Below are 25,370 nucleotides of genomic sequence, written 5' to 3'. Positions count from 1 at the left end.
GAAAAGGCCAAATTAATTCATATGAAAATGTGGAATGAACGGTCCCCAAGTTTCTTCAAATTTAATTGATGAGTCAAAAATAGTGCTTCTAATTTTTTCCAAACTCAGATAAGAAATAGTTTGAAAAAGCTACTGAGACGTGGTAGGAGGATTTACTTCTTTCCAATTTTGTAATATAGACATTCTGGCCATTAATGTTACAAAAGCAATCATTCGTCTGATTGAAGGAGAAAACTGATTACCATCCTCATTTGGTATACCAAAAATTGCAGTAATAAAATGAGGTTGTAAATCGATGTTCCAAATTGAAGAAATGGTAACAAATATGTCCTTCCAATAGTTATGTAAAGTGGGACATGACCAAAACATGTGGGTCAATGAAGCCACTTCTGAATGACATCTGTCACATTGAGGGTTAATATGAGAATAAAATCGAGCAAGTTTATCTTTAGACATATAAGCTCTATGTACAATTTTAAATTGTATTAAAGCATGTTTAGCACATATAGAAGAAGAATTAACCATTTATAATTTTTTTCCCATTTATCTGTTGATATATTGTATCGAAGTTATTTTTTCCCATTGTTGTTTAATTCTATCAGATATCTCTGGTTGTATCTTCATAATCATATTATAAATAAAAAGCTACTAATCCCTTCTGACAAGGATTTAAGGTAAAAATCAAATCTGAGAAATCCGTTGAAGTTGAATTGGGAAAAGATGGTAAAACTTTATGTAAAAAATTTCTGATTTGTAAATACCTGAAAAAATTAGATTTAGGTAATTTAAATTTATTGGAAAGTTGGTGAAAAGACATCAAAGTACCTTCAAAAAAAAGATTTCGAAAACATTTTATACCTTTCCTTTTCCATATGCTAAAAGCTTGATCTGTCAAGGAAGGTTTGAAAAAAAAATAAAATAGGGCTATCAAGAACAAAGTTTTTCAGATTAAAAAATTTACGAAATTGAAGCCAAATTCGTAATGTATGTTTGATAACAGGTTTAGATATCTGTTTATTGAATTTAACTAAATCAGCTGGAAGAAAAGAACCAAGAACAGAGAATAGAGAATATCCCTTTACCTCATTGCATTCCAAATTTACCCACTGTGGACACAATGATGAGTCCAAATCTAATTTCCAATACGTTAGGTTACGAATATTATTCGCCCAATAGTAAAATCTAAAGTTAGGTAAAGCTAAACCACCATCTTTTTTAGATTTTTGTAATTGCCTTTTACTTAACCTGGGGTTTTTATTTTGCCACACAAATGAGGAAATTTTTGAATCAATGTTGTCAAAAAAAGATTTAGGAATAAAAATTGGTAAGGCTTGAAATAAATATAAAAAATTCGGTAAAATCACCATTTTAATAGCATTAATCCGACCAACTAATGATAGGAATAAGGGAGACCATCTTGTAGTAAGGTGTTGAATTTGATGAAGCATAGGTAAAAATTTCAGTCTAAATAAATCTTTATATTTCTTGGTATTTTTTATACCTAAATAGATAAAATTATCAGTAACAACTTTAAATGGAATCCTGTCATTCAATAACGTTTGCGCGTTTAAGGGGAATAATTCAATCTGGAATAAACCAGAAAAACTACCAAATTGAGCCAACAAGGATAAAATAGCGGGAATAGACCTATCAGGATCAGATATATATAACAGCAAGTCATCAGCATAAAGTGATAATTTGTATAACTTCTCATTACGGGTAATACCAAAAATATTAGGGGATTCACGAATAGCAATGGCTAAAGGTTCTAATGCAATATTAAATAATAAAGGACTTAAAGGACAACCTTGTCTCGTACCACGAGATAATTGAAAAAAAGAGGATCTATAATTATTTGTAAGAATAGAAGCAACAGGTTTATAATATATTAATTTAATCCATGATATAAAATTAGGACTAAAATTAAATTTTCTCAATGCATTAAATAAGTATGTCCATTCAACTCTATCAAAGGCTTTTTCAGCATCTAATGAGATAACACATTCTGGGACTGTGGGTGAAGAAGTATAAATTATATTAATCAATTTTCTAACATTAAAAAAAGAATACCGATTCTTAATGAAACCAGTTTGATCTTCTGAAATAATCTGTGATAGAATCTTTTCTAATCTAATAGCTAAATTTTTTGTAAGAATCTTAGAATCTACATTTAATAATGATATAGGGCGATAAGATGTACATAAAGTAGGATCTTTATCTTTTTTAAGAATTAGAGAGATAGTAGCTTCATAAAAAGATTGAGGTAATCTCTTCTTAGCAAACGCATCATTAAAGATTTCACATAACCAAGGGGAAAGCAAAGAAGAAAAAGTTTTGAAAAATTCTACAATATAACCATCAGGGCCAGGAGCTTTCCCTGAAATCATTGATGAGATAGCCTCACCTATTTCGGCCATAGAGATAGGAGCAACAAGCAAGCTACGATCTTCACCTATCAGTTTAGGAATATTCAAATTGTTTAAAAAATTATCCATCATGGACAGGTCACCATAAAATTCTGATTGATATAAAGATTTATAAAAATCTTAAAAAGTGTTATTGATTTCTTTATGATCAGTAGTTAAATTACCGTCTTGTTTACGAATTTTAATAATTTGTCGCTTAGTCGAAATAGCTTTTAATTGATTAGCTAACAGTTTACCAGTTCGATCACTGTGAATATAGAATTGAGCCCTGGTCCTAATTAATTGATTTTCAAATGAAGAAGATAATAATAAGCTATGTTCCATTTGAAGCTCAACTCTCTTCTTATGAAGTTCTATGGTAGGAGTCACGGAATAAACCTTATCAATTTCCTTAATTTTATCCACTAATAAAGTAATATCTAAATATCTTTGTTTCCTTTTACCAGCGGAATACGAGATAATTCGTCCACGGATAAAAGCCTTGAAAGAGTCCCAAAGTATTCCTCTGTCAATTTCTTCAGTAGTTTGTTGAGAAAAACAAGTAAATTTGCTGTTTTATGTAGGTGACAAATTCTGGGTCTTGAAGCAGAGTAGCGTTAAGTCTCCAAGATCTAACATTATTGGAAAAGTCCGAAATTTTAATAGATAACTTCAAAGGTGCATGATCTGAAATAGTAATAGAATAATATTTACAATCAATAACATCCGTTAATAACCGATGATCAATAAGGAAATAATCAATTCTAGAATAACTATGATATACATGTGAAAAAATGAAAATTCTTTATCTTTAGGGTTCAAAAACCGCCATATTTCTGTAATTCCCGAATCAACCATAAAAGAATTAATAAGTAAGTAATATTCGGAAGAGTTCGGATAGGTTTAGATCTATCCATCGAAGGATTCAAACAACAATTAAAATCTCCACCCATTATCAACATATATTCATTTAGATTAGGAAGGGAAATAAATAAACGTTTAAAAAAATCAGGGCAGTCAACGTTTGGAGCATAAATATTAACTAGAACCACTTTTCGATTAAAAAGTGAACCAGTTATCAACAAAAATCTGCCCTGTGGATCAGAAATAATTTCATGATGTGTAAACAAAATTGAGGGGTCTATAAAAATAGACACACCCCTAATTTTGGCGGTACAATTCGAGTGAAATTTTTGACCCACCAGAACCGGAAAAAAACGTTCATTATCCTCCCTCCTAACATGGGTCTCCTTCGAAGGAAAGCCAAGCGGCAGGCGCATAATCTAACACTAACCTTACCCCCATTTCAAGATGGCAGCTCCATAAAAAGATTTTAAAAAATCTATATGACACCCAGATTTAAATATAGTGTTGCAAAAAGAAAATATATATCAATCAGAATGAAAAAAACAATATAATAAAACAAACAATCATTAATAAAAAAGTATAAACATTAAAAATTAAAAGTGTAATATACCTTTAAAAAAAATTCCATATTCAAACACAAGAAAAATGACGTTTCAGAAGCAAAGACTTATGGGAAGAAGAAACGACATTTTGAAAAAGCCATCTTACAAAATATAACTGTAAATTCAGCAATCTGTTAAAAAAGTTTAATAAAAAAAAGTTATCAAAATAGGATTAAAAAAAAGATTTAATAGACACTACAATATATAAAAAAAAGACTAAAAAAATCAAAACATTCGTCCCATTTCTAAGTACAGGCAAACAAATAAATGCTTATAGAAAGCAAAGTCTTATGGGAAGAAGAAACGACATCTTGAAAAAAATAAATCATTATTACAAAATATAAATGTGTATATCTGAAATAGAAAAAAGAATTTAAAAAAATATTATAAAAATTAAAAGAGCATCTATAGAACAATGATGATAGTAAAAAAAAAGAACCAAACCCGTAGATCAGGATAAGAAGTTATAACCCAGCTTCATAGGTTAATTAAAATGAGATGGCATCCTCTCTCCGAAAAATCTTCAACATGACACATAGTTCAAGTTGCACTAGAAGATATATATTCTTCAACAAATTTCTTCGCTTCTTCCGGAGTTTTGAAAAATTGCTGACTGTTGTCGTTCAGCGTAATCCTAAGCTTCGCTGGATACATTAAAGCCTGTTTAATTTCAATCGAGTGAATCTCTGCCATCACTGGTTTAAAAGCGATTCTCGCTCTCATTACATCGTATGAATAATCTTCAACAATTCGAAATGTGCTAGTGTTTTAAGAAATCATACCTTTTTTACGAGCTAATCGAATTAAAAGCTCTTTCTCCCGAGGACAATGAAGGCGAACAATCACCGCTCGTGGTTTACCAGAGCCGAAAATCTCGCAGCTCTGTGATCACGGTCGATAACAGGTTTAGATTGCAAACCTTCAGCACTGAAAGTTTCCCATAGTAATTTAGAGAAAAAATCAGTTAAATCACCGGGCTCAACTTTTTCGGGAAACCCGATGATACGCAAATTCTGTCTGCGAGATCGATTTTCGAGATCAGTAACTTTAAACTTATACTCATCCATAGTTTTAGCATTCGACTCTACCTTCTTCTGCAGCGCTTCAATTGTACGTACTTTTTCACAAATTGATTTTTCAAGAGTCGCGATCTTATCTTCATGTCGCTGAATGTCTGATGCCTGCGATTGAAGCTTAGTTTCAAGCGATCTATCAACTTTCCATCTAATCTGCCTTCCAGACCCGCAAGTTTAGCATCCAGTTTAACGTCCAAAAGACTAGAAATTGCGTCGATGGATAAAGGATCCTTAGACGATTTCTTGCTTGTAGCCATTTTAAGTTTGACAAGATTAGATCAAATATTGTTTTAGGAAGAAAAAAAAGTTAATCGAAAGTATAAACCCATGTGATTAAATTCGAAAAGATTTGATTAAAGGGTGATTATAGTTGAAAAAATGAAGAGCGCCTGAAAGGCAGAAGTTTACGTCGCCATCTTGAAACTCCACCCCCCCCCCCCCAAGAACATTCCTTCAGGATGCTATAAAAGGTACGAATGGAGACTTCACTCTTAGAAGGAAACACTCTCTTTTCTATGGCAGAACTATAGAAATCATTTAACAATGGTGTTTTTTTTCAGTTTATAGTCTCTTATCTGAAAGAAACAAAAAGGATTCTTGTTGGGTATGTTAAATTTCTGTACTATTTGACTAAAATACATCATCGTTGCTTCATCAAACAAATCCCATAGATGGAAAATACCCTTAGAAATCCAAAGTTTAAATCCAGACTCCATTATGCCAGGCTAAAAATCTGGACTGCCGGTTATTGGACTGAAAGGTGATATTTTCACTGCGGTGCCCACAGTTGGTCACACCACCCTCCAAGCCCTGACTGTATTAATTGTTACGGGATTGTGACAATATTCCTAAAATAGTTCCATCTTATTCAGGAAAAGCACATTAATAAGAGGGCCTTTTGCTAGTAAAGCTTCAATGTCCACACAAATTGAGGAGGGGTCGCTGCAAACCCAGTCAACCACATAAAATAAAAAGGAACTTAATTGATACTTTTTGTTGTCTGGAAAATCTAGACCCCCTGGACTACTAGGAAGCTGTAACTTAGACTTTTTAATATAGGGTTTTATTTTTGCTCCAGATGAAAGAAAAAAAGTCTTTTTTAAGCATTTGTTGGGTAAAAATGACTGGAATCATTTGTATTGGGTAGAGTAGATGAGGAAGACTGTTCATTTGAGCAAGGATATTCGGCCAAGCCAAGAAATGGGAAGAGTGCTCCATTGTTCAAGGTCCTGTTTGATTTTGTCAAATAACTGTGTAAAGTTAGCTTTGAACAATTGATCAAATGTAGGTGTGATAAATATGCCTTAGTAAACAACACAACTCTGCGACCAGTGACAGGCAGGCAAATCCAGGGCAAAAAGCAAAAAGACTTTTCAACATAATTGTATAAGGGTTAAGAGTGTGGTGACAACAAGCCTGAAGGCTTTGTGTGTCAATGCGACGAGCATTCGTAACAAGGTGGATGAATTGAATGTGCAGATAGTTATTAATGAATATGATATTGTTGGGATCACAGAGACATGGCTCCATTGGTGGCCAAGGATGGGAGCTCAACATCCAGGGGTATTCAATATTCAGGAGGAATAGACAGGAAAGAAAAGGGGGTGGGGTAGCATTGCTGGTTAGAGAGAAGATTAACGCAATAGAAAGGAAGGACATTAGCCTGGAGGATGTGGAATCGATATGGGTAGAGCTGCATAACACTAAGGGGCTGGAAATGCTGGTGGGAGTTGTGTACAGGCTACCTAACAGTAGTAGCGAGGTTGGGGTTGGCATTAAACAGGAAATTGGAAATGCGTGCAATAAAGGAACAGTAGTTGTAATGAGTGACTTCAATCTACATATACATTGGGTGAACCAAATTGGTAAGGGTGCTGAGGAAGAGGATTTCTTGGAATGTATGCTGGATGGTTTTCTGAATCGACATGTCGAGGAACCAACCAGAGAGCAGGCCATTCTAGATTGGGTATTGAGCAATGAGGAAAGGTTAGTTAGCAATCTTGTCGTGCGGGACCCCTTGGGTAAGAGTGACTATAATATGGTGGAATTCTTCATTAAGATGGAGAGTGACATAGTTAATTCATAGTTAATTAATAGTTAATAGTGACATAGTTAACAAAGGTTCTAAACTTAAAGAAGGGTAACTTGAAGGTATGAGACGTGAATTAGCTAAGATAGACTGGCAAATGATACTTAAAGGGTTGACGGTGGATATGCAATGGCAAGCATTTAAAGATCGCATGGATGAACTGCAACAATTGTTCATCCCAGTTTGGCAAAAGAATAAACCAGGGAAGGTAGTGCACACATGGCTGACAAGGGAAATTAGGGATAGTATCGAATCCAAAGAAGAAACAAAGAAATTAGCAAAAAAAAAAAGTGGCAGACCTGAGGACTGGGACAAATTCAGAGACCAGCAGAGGAGGACAAAGGACTTAATTAGGAAAGGGAAAAAAGATTATCAGAGAAAGCTGGCAGGGAACATAAAAACTGACTGTAAAAGCTTTTATAGATATGTGAAAAGAAAGAGATTGGTCACAGGTCCTTTACAGTCAGAAACAGGTGAAGTGACCAATGGGAACAAAGACACGGCAGACCAATTGAATAACTACTTTGGTTCTGTCTTCCCTAAGGAGGACATAAATAATCTTCCGGAAATAGTAAGGGACCGAGGGTCCTGTGAGATGGAGGAACTGAGGGAAATACATGTTAGTAGGGAAGTGATGTTACGTAATTTGAAGGGATTAAAGGCAGATAAAACCCGAGGGCTAGATGGTCTGCATCCCAGAGTGCTTAAGAAAGTAGCCCAAGAAATAGTGGATGCATTAGTGATAATTTTTCAAAATTCCTTGGTTTCTGGATTAGTTACTGAAGATTGGAGGGTGGCTAATGTAACCCCACTTTTTAAAAAAGGAGGGCGAAAGAAACAGGGGAATTATAGACCAGTTAGTCTCATATCGCTGGTGGGGAAAATGCTAGAGTCGGTTATCAAAGATGTGATAACAGCACATTTGGAGAGAGGTCAAATCATCGGACAAAGTCAGCATGTATTTGTGAAAGGAAAATCAAGTCTGACGAATCTTTGACGAATGAAGATATATATATATAGTAGAGTGGATAGGGGAGAGCCAGTGGATGTGGTATATTTAGATTTTCAAAAGGATTTTGACAAGGTCCCACACAAGAGATTAGTGTGGAAACTTAAAGCACTCGGTATTGGAGGTATGGCATTGATGTGGATAGAGAATTGGTTGGAAGACAGGAAGCAAAGAGTGGGAGTAAACGAGACCTTTTCAGAATGGCAGACAGTGACTAGTGGGGTACCGCAAGGCTCAGTGCTGGGACACAAGATGTTTACAATATATATTAATGATTTAGACAAGGGAATTAAATGTAGAATCTCCAGGTTTGCGGATGATACGAAGCTGGGCGGCGGGGTTAGCTGTGAGGAGGATGCTAAGAGGATGCAGGATGACTTGGATAGGTTAGGTCAGTGGGCAAATTCATGGCAGATGCAATGAAATGTGGGTAAATGTGAGGTTATCCACTTTGGTTGCAAGAACAGGAAATGTGGGTAAATGTGAGGTTATCCACTTTGGTTCCAAGAACAGGAAATGTGGGTAAATGTGAGGTTATCCACTTTGGTTGCAAGAACAGGAAAACAGATTATTATCAATGGTAAAATACTAAAATTATCCGACCTCATAGCATTAGTGAGAATCTTTGTAAAAAACTTTCACTCACTTATAAAATTATTGTCCAAACCAAATTGTTCTAAAGTAAAAAAAAATGATATGGCCATTCAACACAATCAAAGGACATTTCTGCATCTGCGGAAACCATGAAGCCTTCCACTGCTTGTTGCTGACATCCCTGAATCACATTAAGTAATCTTCTGATATTGTTAGATGACCTACGGCGTTTTACAAAACCCATTTGATCCTCTTTTATGAGCAAAGGTAACATAGATTTTAATCATAACACTAAGGTTTTAGATAAGTTTTTAAAGTCAACATTTAACAATGAAATAGGCCTGTAGGAAGCTCTATCTTCAGGGGTCTTTCCTTTCTTAAGAATTAGGGAGATATAAGCTTCTCTCAATGAAGGTGGGAAGAGAACACAATTAAATGAATGATTGAACATATTTAGCATAGGCTCTGATAATAACCCTGTGAACTCTTTATAGAATTCACTCATTAGTCCATCAGGACCAGGTAAGGACTACATCCTAGATTGTCCATCAATACATTGTTCAGATTGATACAGTTTAGAATAGAAATTCTTAAACACAACATTAATCATTTTAGAATTACTAGTGAGGGATCCAGTCCCATCCCTAATTGAAGCAATAGTCTGGGAGGATTTTTCTTTCTAGATAAATAAAGCCAAATATCTACCTGATTTTTCACCACGTTCAACCATTGTATAGCAAAACTCAATTTTCTTTTGGCTGCTTGTGTAAGTGTTTAGTGTACAGTGTAGGGTTGTGATATTCTGTAACTTGGCTGCAGAAGGCTTATTAATATAATCCTTTTCAGCTGCCACAAGCCTTGATTCCACAAGACGCTGCTGTTCCACAGCTTGTCGTTTCTTACAAGCAGAGAAAGAATTGTTAATCTTCTTCACTAGGCCTTAGTGTTTTCCCAGTGCACCGATGGACTGCTAGCTTATTTGGAATTAAGAGAGAGGAAAGTTTTGAATTTGGAATCAAAGTAGTCTATAAATTTATTATCTTTTAAAATAAAAGTATACAGCCTCGATTGTCTAGATCGTGCTGAATTATCCTTGGACTTAATATTTCAACATACTGCTGCATGGTGATAAATAGCGATATTTCCAATTTTGCAGGGTACGTCTAAATCTAGGAGCATTTTAGCGCTTAGAAAAACGGTCTATTCTTGTGTGGATTAGACAAACAATGTGAAGTCTTTGTCCGAGGGATGGAACAACCACCGATCATCCACAAGTCCTAATTTTCCACTAAAGCCCATGATTTGTTTGGACTGTGAGCGCAGCAATCGGAACCATTGGGCACTCTGTCCATCAATGGGTCCATGACAGAATTAAAATCCCCACTTACAATAAAGTTTTGTATTGAAAAGCTTGTAAGTTTGGAAAAAGCATCTGTTAGGAATTTGAGAAGATGAGCTAGAGAGCAGCCAGGATTGAGAATACCATATTCCTCTCCATATATCGAAGCCTTTACAATCACAAATCTTCCATATTTATCCTTAATGCAGTCTAATAACTTAAAAGGTAAGGTCTTCCTAATTAAAATGACCATCCCCGGTATTAAAAGATGAAAAATAGACTTGATCAAACCCATTGTGTTGTAGTCTTAGATGTTCTTTATCATTTAAATGTGTCTCCTGCAATAAGGCTACAACCACCCTTTCTTTCTTCAGGTTTGGTAGGATTTTCTTTCTCTTGATTGGTGAATGACTCCCCTTAATGTTCCAAGTGCACAATTTTAATATATTGCTGGTCATAACCCTTTATAACGAGCATGTGACTCCAGAGGAGAAGAAACGCGATTTAAGATCGGCTGAGCAGCAATAACTAAATAAATCACATGCAAGAACAAAGCCCCAACAGCGCTGAACAAGAGGACTGATTCCCACACTTGAAGGGGATATTTGAAACTTCTAGCACCCCATATTCTCCCCATTGCCAATGTGGCATTTAACAGTCAAAAATGAAAACAGGTCATAATTTATCAATCCACCTATTTGTTACCGTCATGTTTAAATCTCTTCAGACCGGAGCAGCACAGCTAATTTAAACAAATAATGAAACTGTAGTAATCAAAATAAACGCGTTACCCATCCTATAAGATATCTTACCGTCGAGTAATGAAAAGGTAAAAGGTAATGAAAACGACCATCGAGCATTTTATCGTCCATAACCAGGGCTACACAATATAGTGCATACATTCTTTGCCCAACGTGTACATAAAAGTTTTAGTTTTGCCAGAATAATCATCTATTTTGATGGTGCCGTTGCAGGTGATTTTCAGCGCCGCTGGGTATAGTATAAAGTACTGGCTTCCAGATTCTCTCAGCGCTTCCTTACCTGATCGAATTCCTTGCGCTTCCGAATAACGGCTGCCGAAAAAATCTTTTAAAGGCATAAGCCTGGTTCCCCCATATATTAAAGCCTGGCATCAGTCCTGCGGTGCCTCGAAGCCTCCATCACTCTTTGCTTATCCTGTGCCCGGTTTTGGCGCCAGCGTACGATGATATCTTTCCGCTTTAATGCGTCTAACCTTGGTTTCCAAATCAAGGAAATTAGGCAACCAGACATAAAAAAAAACTTCGCTGGCTGGCTGCCTTCTGTATCTTCAGGTAGACGGATAATTCGTATATTCTTTCTCCTACCTCTGTTCTCAAGGTCATCGATATAGTTAGGCACACTTTGAACTTGCTTTTCTAGCGCCTAGATGCGGCTTTGGGCCTGATCAGTTTTAGTTTCTACCGCCGAGACTCGGCCCTCGGCTTCGGTCGTTGTTGTATCAAGATTTTTAAGCTCCAATGGGTGGTTTTGGAATGTTAGAGAGTGTGGAGCCAGCTTCTCGTGGAACATTTTGGATATGTTCTCCGTAACTTCCTGAATTACTTGACGAAAAGCAGACTCCAACGTGTTAGCATAGCTAGAAGTATCTAGCTCCTCAGCCCCAGGAAAGCGTTCTGTGCCGACCATCTTGGCTACCTTTTTAGTACCTTTCGAAGGCATGGTGTTGAAGCATCTCAAAAAAATACGCATCAATGTTCATGTCATTAAATCCGACACGAGCATTTTAAAAGAAAAACTTGAAACGGATAGGTTTATATGCGAAATTATCAGTGTTGCGGTGCTGAGCTCAGCAAAGCAGACTTTTCACTGCGCCGCCATCTTGAAACCCCGCGAAATGTTACTATTCTTTGAAAGTATGGCATTGCAACCTGTGTTGCTTCTGCGGTTAAGTGTCTTAGATTGAAGACACAGAACTGGAAAATTGTATTATATTTCTATCCCTTCACCTGGGTCATTTTAATAATGATTATTTTGTAAAGGTAGACTGAAAATTAAGTCTCCGTAATGAAAATCTTGCACCACAATGATGTTTGTGATACCCATATGATTCGCCGATGTCCAAAATCCAACATCTTTCAGTTTCTTGTGTGATTTTGTCTCAGGATGCTTTCGTGAATCTGAAAGCATCCATGCAACAGCTAGTAAGCGTTCAGTAATTAAACTGATTACGAACGCACGCATGCTTTCTAAATCCAGATACAAACATCTATGCAAAATGTTTTTACTTTATAATCTATGTAAAGCAATTCGAGGCTGCATGCGGATATCTAAAGGTTGCTATATAAATAGTTATTATCATTGCTGCTGTATTTTTCTCACTCACGCTGGTTAAACCTCGGATACTGTCATAGCCAAGTACAGTCGCTTTTAAAATGTTATAAATCTTCCGACTATTTCTTTGTTGATTTAATATTGTCGCTTTCCGGAAATTTACATAGACATAGCTGCTTTGATTTAATGTGCAAAGATTTTTGGATCATATCAGTTGTGGATATTACTCTTGAGAGAATGTATACAATGTTCATGTTCCATAATCTCTAAATTTCCTCTAATAATTCAGCGCATTTCTGGTGTATTTCACTTACTGATTTCTGTAAATCATGTGTGTTTGGAATGGCTGTATCTATTAAATTAATTGTTCTGAAGCACGGGTGTAGCCAGTCGCACACGCGTGTCAATTTTTAGGAACTTTCGGGCTATTCTACATTTATACGGTGTTTAGCCTTGAGGCTTTCTGAAGATTTACGTAGTTACTACTGTGAAACTGTTGATGAAGTATTCACTCTATCCTGTCATGTCCATCTCGAGTTCCGTTGCTCGGTGATATATACGCATTATGAATGTGTTAATTTCTAATGACAATTCTATGCATGCCTTTCTCCTCTTTACTGCTTGAGTGATCGCAGTTGTAACTGGACCGCACCATTGAGAAAACTTGCAGAAGTCACAGCCGGTGATGTTGATGGACTACTTTGAATGTTAGCACGATATTTCTCAGGTTTACTGGTGCCTGCCCGCCTGTTGAGCAGTACACCATCTGTCTGCTCAGATCGTGTGGATGTTCTGAATATAGGACCAGGTTCTTCCATTGGATAACTTTTTCTCAACAGTGATCACCTCTTCATATATCTGCGTTGCGCTCTCATTTAAGTTAAGTGACGTATACTTTGGATCAAAATTGCATATATCTGTGAGGAGAGCTAATTCCTGTTTCCGTTGATGGAAATATATCCTTAGAAGTTTTATTTGACGGGTGTCTAAAATTTAAGGGACTGTTATGCATTCTGTCATAGGTAATGCTAATCTAAGCGCATTCGAATTGATATGATGTTATCCGAAATGTGTCTTTTCATTTCTTCTTTTAGTAAATTTTCCAGATTGTTTTAGAACCTAGATATTATGCAAAAAATACATTAATATAGGTGTAGAGAAACGGTTTATTTCATTTGTTATATTTTTAATATTGAGCTCCGATTGGAAGATTTTTTAAGCCTTGAAGTAAATTCTGTTGAGCGTTTTTCATTTATTGCACTATGATCTGTTTTCTTTCCTTGTTGATCACTAGATACATAGATGTTGCATATTCATCCATCGGTTTTATTGTGTCTTGCACGCTATTTTGTATTCCACTAACACTACTGCAGATTTCCTTATGTTTAATGTCTTGCATGTATCCAGTTCAAAGTTCATGCTTATGAGTCCATGACACTATCAGATATAGAAGCATAAGTTGGCCATTTGGCCAATCCATGAAACATAGAAACGTAGAAAAGCTATAGCGCAATATAAGCCCTTCGGCCCAAAAGGTTGTGCCGAACATGTCCCTGCCTTATGAGGCTCACCTATAGCCTTCTATTTTACTAAGCTCCAAGTAGCTATATAAAAGCCCCTTCCAATATTCTATCGTATCCGCCTCCACCACCGTTGCCGACAGGCCATTCCACGCACTCACCACTCTATCAGTAAAACACTTACTCCTGACATCTCCTCTGTACCTACTCCAAGCACCTTAAAAGTGTGCCCTCTTGCTTTCGCCATTTCAACCATGGTAAAAAGCCTCTGACGATCCACATCATCAATGCCTCTCATCATCTTGTACACCTCTATCAGGTCACATCTCATCCTCCTTCACTCTAAGGAGAAAAGGCCGTGTTCACTCAACCTATTCTCATAAGGCATGCTCCGCAATCCAGTCAACATCCTTGTAAATCTACTCTGAACCCTTTCTATGAGTTCCACATCCTTCCTACATTGAGGCGACCAGCAATGAGCTCAGCAGTCCAAATGGGGTCTGACCAGTATCCTGTAAAGCTGCAACATTATCTCTCGGCTCCAAAATTCAATTCGCCGATTGATGAAGGCCGATACACCATACGCCTTTTTTACCACAGTGTCAACTTATGCAGCTTCATTGAGTGCCCTATGGACTCGGACTCCAACATTCCGCGATCCTCCACACTGCTAAGAGTCTTGCCATTAATACTATATTCTGCCATCATATTTGAGCGATCAAAATTAGTCACTTCGCACTTAAGTGATTTCGAACTCCATCTGACACTTCTCAGCCCAGTTTTGCACCCTATCAATCACCTGCTGTAACCTCTGACAGCTTTCCACACTATGCACAACACCTCCAACATTTGTGTCATCAACAAACTTACTAGCCCATCCCCACTTCCTCAAACAGGTCATTTATAAAAATCACGAAGAGTAAGGTTCCCAGAACAGACTCCTGAGGCACTCCACTGGTGACCGACCTCCATACGGATTATGACCCGTCAACAACCACTGTTTGCCTTCAGTGGGCAAGCCAGTTCTGGATCCACAAAGCCATGTACCCTTGGATCCCATGCCTCCTTACTTTCTCAATAGGCTTTGCATGGGTTACCTTAACAAATGCCTTGCTGAAATCCATATACACTACATCTACTGCTCTTCCTTCATCAATGTTTTTAGTCAAATCCTCAAAAGAAATTCAATCAGGCTCGTAGGGAACGAACTGCCCTTTACAAAGCTATGCTGACTACTCCTAATCATATTATAACTCTCCAAATGGTCATAAATCCTGCCTCTCAGGACCTTCCCCATCGTCTTACCAACCACTGAGATAGGACTAACAGGTCGATAATTTCCTGGGCTATCTCTACTCCCTTTCTTGAATAAAGAAACAACATCCGCAACTTACCAATCCACTGGAACCTCTCCCATCCCCATTGATCTTGCAAAGATTGTTGCCAAAGGCTCCGTAATCTCCTCCCCTCGCCTGCCACAGTAGCCCAGGGAACATTTTGTCCTGTCCGAGCAACTTATTCAACTTGATCCTTTCGAAAAGCTCCAGCACATCCTCTATCTTAATATCAACTTTTTCAGTCTGCTGAAAGTCATCACGGGAATGTGAACTGAGATTATGTTTTTTCAGGAAAATGTACTGTGGACATGCGGTCGATGTTTAAGGATCTATTGCAGGAAGTTAGGGGTAAATTTGTCCCGGTGAGGAAGATAAAGAATGGTAGGGTGAAGGAATCATGGGTGACACACTGAAGTGTAAAATCTAGTCAGGTGGAAGAAGGCAGCATACATGAGGTTTAGGATGCAAGGATCAGATGGGTCTATTGAGGAATATAGTGTAGCAAGAAAGGAGGTTAAGAAGGGGCTGAGAAGAGCAAGAAGGGGGCATGAGAAGGCCTTGGCGAGTAGGGTAAAGGAAAACCCCAAGGCATTCTTCAATTATGTGAAAAACAAAAGGATGAAGGTAGGACCGATTGGAGATAAAAGTGCGAAGATGTGCCTGGAGGCTGTGGAAGTGAGCGAGGTCCTCAATGAATACTTCTCCTCGGTATTCTCCGGTGAGAGGGAACTTGATGGTGGTGAGGACAATATGAGTGAGGATGATGTTCTGGAGCGCGTTGATATTTGGGGAGAGGAGTTGTTGGAGTTGTTAAAATACATTAGGACAGATAGGTCCCCTGGACCTGACGGAATATTCCCCAGGCTGCTCCATGAGGCAAGGGAAGAGATTACTGAACCTCTGGTTAGTATCTTTATGTCCTCATTGTCCATGGGATGGTACCGGTGGATTGTCCCCTTGTTCAAAAATGGTACTAGGGATAGTCCAGATAATTACACACCAGTGAGCCTGACGTCTGTGGTGGGAAAGCTGTTGGAAAGTATTCTTAGAAATAGGATCTATGGGCATTTAGAGAATCATGGTCTGATCAGGGCCAGTCAGCATGGCTTTGTGAAGGGCAGATCGTGCCTAACAAGCCTGATAGAGTTCTTTGAGGAGGTGACCAGGCATATAGATGAGGGTAGCGCCGTGAATGTGATCTACATGGATCATCGTAAGGCTTTTGACAAGGTTCCACATGGTAGGCTTATTCAGAAAGTCAGAAGGCATGGGATCCAGGGAGGTATGGCCCGATGGATTCAGAATTGGCTTGCCTGCAGAAGGCAGAGGGTCGTGGTGGAGGGAGTACATTCAGATTGGAGGGATGTGACTAGTGGTGTCCACAAGGATCTGTTCTGGGACCTCTACTTTTTGTGATTTTTATTAACGTCCTGGATGTGGGGGTAGAAGGGTGAGTTGGCAAGTTTGTAAATGACACAAAGGTTGGTAGTGTTGTAGCTCGTATAGAGCATTGTCGAAGATTGCAGAGAGGAAGCAGAAGTGGGCAGAGAAGCGGTAGATGGAGTTTAACCCGGAGAAGTGTGAGGTGGTACACTTCGGAAGGACAAAATCCAAGGCAGAGTTCAAAGTAAATGGCAGGATACTTTGTAGAGTGGCGGAGCAGAGAGATCTGGGGGTACATGTCCACAGATCCCTGAAAGTTGCCTCACGGGTAGATAGGGTAGTTAAGAAAGCTTATGGGTGTTGGCTTTCATAAGTCGAGGGATAGAGTTTAAGAGATGTAATGATGAGGCTGAGATAGGCCACACTTGGAGTACTGTGTCCAGTTCTGGTCACCTTACTATAGGAAGGATGTGGAAGCATTGGAAAGGGTACAGAGGAGATTTACCAGGATCCTGCCTGGTTTAGAGAGTATGGATTATGATCAGAGATTAAGCGTAAATTGGCTTTACTCTTTGCAGAGAAGGAGGATGAGAAGAGACATGATAGAGGTGTACAAGATATTAAGAGGAATAGACAGTGCGGACAGCCAGCGCCTCTTCCCCAGGTCAACACTGCTCAGTAGAAGAGGACATAGCTTTAAGTTAAGGGGAGGGAAGTTCAAGGGGAATATGAGAGGAAGTTTTTTACTCAGAGAGTGGTTGGTGCGTGAAATGCACTGCCTGAGTCAGTGGTGGAGGCAGATACACAAGTGAAATTTAAGAGACTACTAGACAAGTATATGGAGGAAATTAAGTTGGGGGGTTACATGGGAGGCAGGGTTTCAGGGTCGGCACAACATTATGGGCCGAAGGGCCTGTAATGTGCTGTACTATTCTATGTTCTATGTTCTATCACTACAATCACTGATCTCCTTTTCCATAGTGAATACTGAGGTAAAGTATTCATTAAGAACCTCTGCTATTTCTTCCAGTACCATACACACTTTCCCACTGTCACACTTGATAGGTCCTATTGTTTCCCGTCTTATCTGCTTGGTCTTCACGTACTTGAAGAATGCTTTGGGGTTTTAATTAAATCTGCCGGCAAAGGCCTTCCCATGGCCCCTTCTGGTTTTACTCATTTCCTTCTTAAGCTCTTTCCAAGTAAACAATATACAATAGACAGTATGTGCAGGAGTAGGCCATTCGGCCCTTCTAGCCAGCACCGCCATTCACTGTGATCATGGCTGACCATACACAATCAGTACCCCGTTCCTGCCCTCTCCCCACTATCTATAAGAGCTCTATCTAACTCTCTCTTGAAAGCATCCAGATACTTGGCCTCCACTGCCTTCTGGGGCAGAGCATTCCACATATCCACCACTCTCCAGGTGAAAAAAATATTTTCCGTATCTCTGTTCTAAGTGGCCTTATTCTTAAACTGTGGCCTCTAGTTCTGGACTCACCCGTCAGCGGGAACATGTTTCCTGCCTCCAGCTTGTCCAATCCCTTAATAATCTTATATGTTTCAATCAGATCCCCTCTCATCCTTCTAAATTCCAGTCGCCCCAATCTTTCAACATATGACAGTCCCGCCATTCCAGGAATTAACCTTATTAATCTATAATGCACTCCCTCAATAGCAAGAATGTCCTTCCTCAAATTTGGAGACCAAAACTGCACACAATACTCCAGGTTGGGTCTCACCAGGGCCCTGTACAGCTGGTGAAGGACCTCTTTACTCCTATACTCAATTCCTCTTGTTATAAAGGCCAGCATGCCATTAGCTTTCTTCACTGCCTGCTGTACCTGCATGCTTGCTTTCATTGACTGATGTTCAAGAACACCTAAATCTCGTTGTACTTCTCGTTTTCCTAACTTGACTCCATTTAGATAGCAATCTGCCTTCCTGTTCTTGCCACCAAAGTGGATAACCTCACATTAATCCACATTAGAGTGCATCTGCCATACATTTGCCCACTCACCCAACCTGTCTAGGTCACCCTGCATTCTCTTAACATACTCCTGACATTTCACACTGCCACCCAGCTATGTGTCATTGGCGAATTTGCTAATGTTACTTTTAATCCCTTCATCTAAATCATTAATGTATATTGGAAACAGCTGCGGTACCCCACTGGTCACAGTCTGCCGTTCCGAAAGGGACCCGTTAATCGCTACTCTTTGTTTCCTGTCAGCCAGCCAACTTTCAATCCATGTTAGTACTCGGGCCCCAATACCATGTGCCCTAATTTTGCCCACTAATCTCCTATGTGGGACTTTATCAAAAGCTTTCTGGAAGTCCAGGTACACGACATCCACTGGCTCTCCCTTGTCCATTTTCATAGTTACATCCTCAGAAAACTCCGGAAGATTAGTCGGACATGATTTTCCCTTCATAAATCCATGCTGACTGTTCCTTCTACTGCTATCCAAATGTGTCGTAATTTCCTCTTTTATAATTGACTCCAGCATCTTTCACCACTGACGTCAGGATGGCTGGTCTATAATTCCGTTTTTTCTCTCTCTCCTTTCTTGAAAAGTGGGACATTAGTCACCCTCCAATCAGGAACTGTTCCTGACTCTATAGAACATTGGAAAGTGATTACCAATGTGTCCACTATTTCTAGATCCACCTCCTTAAGTACCCTGCGTTGCAGATGCTCAGGTCCTGGGGACTCACCAGCCTTCAGACCCAACAGTCTATCCAACACCATTACTTGCCTGATATAAATTCCATTCAGTTCATCCATTACCCGAGATCCTGGGGCACTATTACATCTGGGAGATTGTTTGTGTCTTCTCTAGTGAAGACAGATCCAAAGTACCTGTTCAACTCATCTGCCATTTCATTGTGCCGCATAATAAATTCACCCGTTTATGACTTCAATGGCCCAAATTTGGTCTTCACTTTTTTTTTTCTTTTCACATACCTAAAGAGGTTTTTACTATCCTCCTTTATATCCTTGGCTAGTTTACCTTCGTACCTCATTTTTTTCTCTGCGTATTGCCTTTTTTGTTATCTTCTGTTGCTCTTTAAAAGCTTCCCAGTCCTCCGGATTCCCGCTCATCTTTGCTATGTTATACTTCTTCTCTTTTATTTTTATACTCTCCTTTACTTCCCTCGTCAGCCACGGCCGCCCCTTACTCCCCTTAGGATCTTTCTTCCTCTTTGCAATGAACTGATCCTGTACCTTGTGCATTATTCCCAGAAATACCTGCCATTGTTGTTCCACTGTCTTCCCTGCTGGGGTATTGTTCCATTGAACTTTGGCTAGCTCCTTCCTCATAGCTCCATAGTTCCCTTTGTTCAACTGTAATACTGACGCATCCGGTTTTCCTTTCTCCTTCTCAAATTATAGGTTAAAACATATCATATTATGGTCACTACCTCTTAATGGCTCCTTTACCTCGAGGTCCCTGATCAGATCCGGTTCATTGCTTAACACTAAATCTAGAATTGCCTTCTCCCTGGTAGGCTCCAGTACAAGTTGTTCTAAGAATCCATCTCGGAGGCACTCCACAAACTCCCTTTCTTGGGGTCCAGTACCATTCTGATTCTCCCAGTCTACCCTCATGTTGAAATCTCCCATGACAACTATACCATTACCTTTGCAACATGACAACTGCATCATTACCTTTGCAACTCTTCATTCAGCTCACACCCTACATCCAGACTGCTGAGTATTATCAGTAGACTTATAATATACTAGATCTCTAACATTACCTAGCTCTCTTAACCTTTTGTAAGCTTTTCGTTTCTTCTTGACTAGATTTAATACGGCTTTGTACACCACGGTTCCTGTACCCTACTATAACTTCCCTGTCCTGTACCTATATAGAACTCTACACAAATATCCCCTGAATGTTTGCCACATTTCTTCTGTACATTTCCCTGAGAACATCTGTTTCCAATTTAAGCCTCCAATTTCCTGCCTGATAGTCTCATAATTCCCCTTATTCCAGCTGAACGCTTTTCTAATTTGTCTGTTCCTATCTCTGTCCAATGCAATTGTAAAGCAGTTAGAATTATGATCACTTTTTCCAAAATGCTCTCCCACTGAGAGATCTGACACCTGTCCAGGTTCATTTCTCAATACCAAATCAAGTACTGCCTCTCCTCTTGTATGCTTATCTAAATATTGTGTCAAGAAACTATCCTGAACACACCTAACAAACTCCACGCCATCTAACCCCCTTGCTCTATGGAGATGCCAATCGATATTTGGGAAATTACAATCTCCCATTATGACAATTACACTTTTCCAGGATCTATTTCCCTATCTGGTCCTCAATATTCCTGTTACTTTTGGGTGGCCTATAAGAAACACCCAGTAAAATTATTGAACCCTTCCTGTTCCTAACCTCCACGCACAGAGAGTCCGGAGAAAGTCCCTCCATGGCGTCCAACTTTTCTGCAGCCGTGATACTATTTCTGATCAACAGTGCCACCTTACCACCTCTTTTGCCTCCCTCCCTGTCCTTTCTGAAACATGTAAAACCGGCAGTTGATGTAACCATTCCTGTCCTTGAGCCATCCAACTCTCTGTAATGGCCACCATATCATAACTGCAAGTACTTCTCCACGCTCTAAGCTCGTCCGCTTTGTTCACAACACTCCTTGCGTTAAGATAGACACATCTTAAGCCTTCAGCCTGAGTGCGTCCCTTCTCTATCAGCTGCCTATCCTCCCTCTCGCACTGTCTACAAGCTTTCTCTATTTGTGAGCTAACCTCCTCTTCCACAGCCTCTTCAGTTCTATTCCCATCTCCCCTCACCCCCCCCCCCCCCAGCAATTCTAGTTTAATCTTCCCCTGTAGCCGTAGCAAACCTCGCCGCCAGGATATTGGTCCCCATGGGATTCAACTGCAACCCATCCTTTTCGTACAGGTCACACCTGCCCCAAAAGAGGTCCCATGATCCAGAAATCTGAATCCCTCCCCCGTTCCAATCCCTCAGCAACGCATTTATCCTCCACCTCATGCTATTCCTATTCTCACTGTCGCGTGGCATAGGCAGTAATCCGAGATTACTATCTTTGCGGTCCTGCTTCTCAACTTCCTTCCTATCTGCCTGCAGTCTTTTTTTTTCAGGACCTATTTTCTTTTTCTACCTACGTCGTTGGTTCCAATATGTATCATGACCTCTGGCTGTTCTCCCTCCCACTGCAGGAAATCTTGGACGCAATCTGAAACATCCCGGACCCTGGCACATGGAACACAAACTATTATCCGAGTTTCTTTCCTGCGTCCACAGAATCGCCTGCCTGACCCCCGAACTATACAGTCCCCTATCACTGCTGCCTTCCTCTTTCCTTCCCTAACCTTCCGAGCTTCAGGGCCAGATCACTGCCGCTTCCACCAGTTAGGCTTCCCCTCCCCAACTCAAACAGGAATACTTATTATCAAGCGGTGCAACCACAGGGGTACTCTCTAGTACCTGACTCTTCCCCTTTCGGCTCCGGACTGTGACCCATTTGTCTGTCTCCCGTGACGCTGGTGTGACCACCTGCCTATAACAACTCTCTATCAACTTCTCGCTCTCCCTCACTAGGCGGATGTCATCAAGCTACATCTCCAGTTCCCTAACTCAGTCCCTCAGGAGCTGCAGCTCGACACACCTAGTGCAGATATGGCCGTCCGGGAGGCTGGGAGACTCCAGGACCCCCTACATATTGCACCCAGCACAAAACACTGTTCTCACACACATACATCCTACCTCGCCTCGACCCGTTACCGCCAAATCTCGTTGATCCAAAGCCCTATCATGCTGCTGCCCGCTCCGACGCTGCCTGCTCGATACGGCAGTCTTCTTTTCCAACCTTCCGCGCTCTACTGGCTGACATCACGCGCCTGTGCAGTCTCGCCACTCTTGAACCCAAGTAGTAAAAACTCGCTTCGCTCTGAAAAAACAGCCGTTCTCCCGCAGTCTTCTTGCTCCAAACGGTGAAGTCTGCTTTGTCTTTTGGGTAACTGATCTAAGCTTCCTCTCAGACCTAATGTCCTGTTTTCTCCCTGTATCCTTTCAAACCCTGACAAATCGAAGGTTCATCAACTCTGCTTTAAATATGCATAAAGACTTGGACTCCACAGACACCTCTGACAAATAATTCCACAGATTCACCACTCTCTGGTTAAAGAAATTAATTTTCATCTCGCTTCTAAAAGGATGGCTTTTAATTCTGCGGCTGTATCCTGTGGACTGAGACTCTCCCACCGTAGGAAACATACACTCCACAACCACTCCATCAAGGCCTTTAACCATTCCATTGTTTTGTATGAGTGCATCCTTAGATTTATTCAATGTAGGCCCATAATTTTCAGATTCACAATCCTGGAGTAATTTTCATGAACCTCCTTTCACGGACCTCTCTAGATTCCACACATCCTTTCTAAGATTAGGGGCCCAAAACTTCTCACAATACTGCAAGTGAGGCTCAGAATATTTATCAATAACCATATTAGATCTTTGTTTTTTTTATATTTTAGGAGTGATGAAATGAATGTTATCATTGCATTCGCCTCCCTCACCATAGACTCAACCTGCAGATTAATCTTTAGAGAATCCTGTACCAAGACTCCCAGGTCCCTTCGCACGTCAGATGTTTTTTTTTTGTATTTTCTATACAGTCAAATAAAGGCTCGCTTCATTCCAACTCTTTTTCCCTTGCCAATCAGCACTACTTTATTCATGCTTGAATATTTCTGATAATACTATAGGCTCGAAGCTTGTTAAGTAGCTTCATGTGTGGCACCGTTTCAAAGATCTTCTGAAAATGCAAGTAGACAACATCAAGGGATTATCTTTTGTCTGGCCTGCTTGTTACTTCTTCAAAGCATTCCAAAAGATTCTTCAGGCAAGATTTCCCCTTTAGAAAACCATGCTGATTGGGTCCTATTTTATTATGTACCACCAGGTACTCTGAGTACTCATCCTCAATTATCAATTCCAACATCTTCCCATCTATTGAAGTCAGAAAAACTAGCCTAACTTTTCCCTTCTTCCGTCTCTCTCCCTTTTAGAAGACTGGAATGACATTTGCAATTTCCCTGTCTTCCAGAACAATTCCAAACTCTAGTGAATCATGTAAGATCATTACTAATGCCTTCTCAATCCCTTCCGCAACCTCTTTCAGAACTCTGGGGTGCACAACATCTGGTCCAGGTGCCTTATCTGCCTTCAGACCTTTTTCGGTTTTCCAAGAAACTTTTTCTTATGATACCTTCATACATTTCCTGTCCCTTACGTCATGCCCTTCAATCATACTGTTGCTCTCTTCTACAGTGAAGACTGATGCAAACTACTTATTCAGTTAGTCCACTTTTTTATTGTCTCCCTTTTACACTTTATGTATATGAAGAAACTCTTGGTATCCTGCTTGATATTATTGACTACCATACATTCGCATGTCATCTTTACCTTCTTAATGGATGTTTACTTGCCTTCAGTTGATTTGAAAATCTTTCCAATCCTCCAACCTACCATTACTTATGGCTCTATCTATTGACATTACCCATGACTGTTGCAACGTTGCCCTTTTAGCATTCATTTACTATTTCTCTTTGTAACGTGTCGGGCACATCTTTACTACTGCTTGGAGCATCTATATACAACTCCGATCAGGGTATTTTTATCCTTGCAGTTCTTTCACTCAATCCACAATGATTAAACACCTTCCGATGCTGGGTTACTTCTTTCTAAAAATTTGATTTCATGTTTTACCAACCGGCAAAGCCGCCCCCTGTGCCTACCAACATAATTTTGATACAACGTTTATCCTTGAACGTTAACGTTCCAGCAATAATCTTTCAGCTCTGATTCAGTGACATGTACAATATCATTCTTGCCTATCTGCAACTGTGCTGCAAGTTAATCTACCTCATTCCATATCCTGCTCCTATTCAAATCCAACATCTTCAGTCCTTTATTCGCGCTTTTCGATTTTGTCTGCCTTTTACATTGTAACTCATCCTGCTGACTGCATTTGTGCCCAATCAATAGTTTATCCTCTATACACATTGCCTCTATTTGTAAACCAGCTACCTCATCTTCAGAAATATCATCTGCATTTCCTTCCATACTTATTACATTTTAATATATTGCCAGCTCAGGACAAATTTCACACAATGCTCAACATTTTCATTCCTAATGTTCTTTAAGGTCCTACCAACATCTGCTTCTACAAACTCTCCACTAACTCTTCTGGCACTCGGGATCCCATCCTACTGCAATTCTAGTTTAAACACCATTGTGCAGCATTAGTAAATCTTCCTACTGTGATATTAGCTCACCACCAGCTCAGGTGCAAACAATCGCTTCTGTACAGGCCACGCAATCCCTGGAAGAGAGCCCAGTGATCCAAAACTCTTATGCCCTACCTTCTACACTAGCTCCTTAGCCAGGTTTTAAACTGTATAGCTGTTCTAGTTCCGGCCTCACTAGCAGGTGGTATGGGTAGCAACTCGGAGATCACAACCCTGGGTTTAACTTGCAAGTAACTCTCTGATTTCCCCACGCTGAACCTCGCCCATGAATGATCTTCATTATTAGTACCTAAGTTGTCCACAATGTCTGCCTTTCCATCTTACCTGTTAAGTATTCTAAGGATTTGATCCGTGTTTTCTGGGAACCTGGCAACCGAGAATTAACACGCCATTCGGGTATCTCTTTCTCACCCTCAGAACTTCACGTCCATTCCCATAACTAATGAATTCCCTCTCACCATAGTATGCCTCTTCTCCCCACGTTGCTTCTGAGTCACAAGTCAGACTCTCTGCCAGGGAGCCGATCAGTGTGGC

This window comes from Hypanus sabinus, chromosome 1 (genome assembly GCF_030144855.1).
Source record: "Hypanus sabinus isolate sHypSab1 chromosome 1, sHypSab1.hap1, whole genome shotgun sequence".
NCBI classification, from domain to species: Eukaryota; Metazoa; Chordata; class Chondrichthyes; order Myliobatiformes; family Dasyatidae; genus Hypanus; species Hypanus sabinus.
The sequence above is the reverse complement of the archived record's forward strand: the minus strand, read 5'-3'. Positions refer to the sequence as shown.